This window comes from Trachymyrmex septentrionalis, unplaced genomic scaffold, assembly GCF_001594115.1.
Source record: "Trachymyrmex septentrionalis isolate Tsep2-gDNA-1 unplaced genomic scaffold, Tsep1.0 scaffold172, whole genome shotgun sequence".
Taxonomy (NCBI): domain Eukaryota; kingdom Metazoa; phylum Arthropoda; class Insecta; order Hymenoptera; family Formicidae; genus Trachymyrmex; species Trachymyrmex septentrionalis.
In genome coordinates this window covers 845,220-847,854 of record NW_017304887.1, presented here as the reverse complement: position 1 = coordinate 847,854, position 2,635 = coordinate 845,220, and the positions used below count along the sequence as shown (strand labels likewise).

The 2,635-nt window shown below is 37.2% G+C and overlaps 1 protein-coding gene across 4 annotated transcripts in view; it reads left to right on the top strand.

Moving 5' to 3' along the window:
- LOC108746488 (RNA-binding protein Musashi homolog Rbp6) overlaps nt 1-2,635 on the top strand; it is a 448,396-nt gene that overhangs the window by 401,407 nt on the left and 44,354 nt on the right. The gene's annotated exons all lie outside the window — the stretch shown is intronic.

The window sequence follows — 2,635 nt, the reverse complement described above, 5'->3', positions numbered from 1 at the left end:
CGGCCGCGGCCTCTTACCGGCCACATCCGGTCGCGGCCGCGTCCCGCGCCGCCGCCCTCACCTATTCCATGAGCGATCTCCTCGGTGTTCAGGGCCTCGACATGGGCGCCGTTTACCATCCAATACCTACGATCGGCCTATGACCAACGATACTCACACCCCTTTCGCGCCCGCAATAATTGTAGCTCGCCCCGGGGGTGTCATCGCTTACGTCCGATTATTATTTCGTTTAATTTTAACCGATCAGTCATCCTTCTTTTCCTTAATATTGCTTGTCGCGATTTTACGATTTCGTTGTTAGCATGTCGTCGTGAGTTTTACAATTTGTACGTACCGAAGGGCAACGTAATAACACAATTTTTAATCGCAAACGCAATAGTCTTTCTCAATTTTGCTTAAAAATAATATTTTGATACGTGCCAAAAAACTTGTTGTTTCGGATAGATCGATTTAGATTGCACGAATTATAAAGTTCGAAACCGAATGAATTAAGTACGCTCATATAAAAGAAATATACGTACGTATATTTTATTGGATCTATTTGAGATTTAATTGGCTGAAGAAGTCAATGTTCTTTTTATGATTGATATTCATTATCGATTGTAAGATTTTAGGGATCTTTCGGAGAAAAAAATTAGTCTCTCGTAATAAATGCGTAATTTTTTAATGAAATATTACAGTGAATTAAACAGCACTCTATACATTCCTCAATTGAGAGACTGTTCGTCGTTTTGAAGTAGTCAACGAAAGAAATCGAAAGTATTAATTAATACATGTCAATCAGTGATCAAACGATCGAGCGTGATAGGTATCAATTTCAAAAAGTGCAATATTGTAGATTTAGGAAAACCGTTCTTATTTATCGGTTCGAAATACATATCGAGAACGCGATATTTCCGCGGAGCTGTTCGCGGTTGACAATGTTCGGCGAAACTGTGATCGTAGAAGCAGAAGAAAACGCGTAGCGAATTGCAGATTTAATCGATGTAGTAGTTACCTATGGGGCCTCATTTTCTCGTAGTGAAGAAAGTAGACATGTAGCAACGAGACAAACGAATCGGCAAAAGACTGGTAGTTATTTCGTAGATAATTAGTGACGCAGATAGTAGGACCATAAACAAAGTGTTCAAATGTAGAGGGAAAACGACCTAACGATGCTCAAATAAATCGCCGTCGCGTCGAACGTATCTCCTTGTAGGATTGTCTTTTGATTTTTAAATTTACTATGTTTAATTAATGAAATATAAAGTAAGTCTTAAAAATTTTTTCCTTCTCAACGAAACGTTATTAAATTAAGAAAATTTAACTTCAAAATTTATATGGATCTTGTGATCTTAAGAATGGTAGGATATTATCTTTCGGTTTATAAATTTACAATTTGTTCAATAAAACATAAAGTAGAAATCTTAAAAAGTTTTTGCTTTTCAATAAAACATTAAATTTAAAAATAAAATTTTTGTGTTTCTTCGATTTTTCAAAAGAAAGACAGTTTATGACGTATATTTGACGTTTTCTTAAAATACATTTTTTTATGAGTTACATAATCGTTTCTATAATATTTTGAAATTGAAAAATCGGAGATGTATTGAAAGAATTGAGAAGTTAATAATAATTAAAGTTGTCTTACGTTGTCAGATTAGTATAATTATTATTAAAGCACATCCATTGAAAATGAATGTATTGTAATTACTTAAAAACATCTTCTTTTACATACTAATGAAGATAGGCAGGATGAACGAATACCTATACGAGTACCTATATAAGTCGTGTCTAACTAAATCTCAATCATCTATCGACGTCGAATAATTAAATTTTTGGTGTCCATCACACTTGCCGTTAAAAGCACTTCGATTAAAACGCCGTAGAAATTAACACCGACACCGAGCCTTCAACGAAGGAGGTATGAGAGAACAGGAAATCGAAAGACAAGGTGAGCAGCAATTTTCAGGTCACCCCGACGGGGAAACAAAACGACAAGTCCTCGATGGAGATTGTATGTTCGTCGTTCGGCGGCTGTCAATTCGTTGATAGAACCTAGTTGAAATTTTAGCGCGTTGCTAACAAAGCTCTAACGTAGAAATTGTCGTCTGCGAGGTTACGCGACAAGATCGGGTAATATAATTGAAAGTCGCGATAGAGGATGTGGAAAAATAGTCGCGTTTCGTGGCGTATTTTCGAACGTCTTTAAACACGGCAGGATATTTTTTTCGGAATGAAATAATCGTTTGTTTAAACAATAAACGCGCTCTTTGTCGAGGCCGTTTTAATTACGAATATTTTAATGAAAAAAAAAAAAAAAAATTTGAAATAATATACAAGAGAAAAACAACCTTTCTTCTCCTTCTCCCAGGTAGTAGCTCGCTGCGTGTACTCCTCGCGAGCACGCGAGCGATAATTGAAGGAAATCAATTAGCGGCGCATACCGATGCAAATTGTCGGCGATGCGATGCGGCGAGAGAGCGGTTAGCGCGACGGGAGCCCGCAGGAAATGGTTGGCGACACGTGCACTTCTCATTTGTCGCGTTTTCCGGAATATTTTTCGCAAGTGACTTCATGAAATTTCATAATGTCGAAGCAAGAACGAACTCTGTGTTCTAAACGATATAAAGATACTCAAAAGGAAAGACACGAGCTC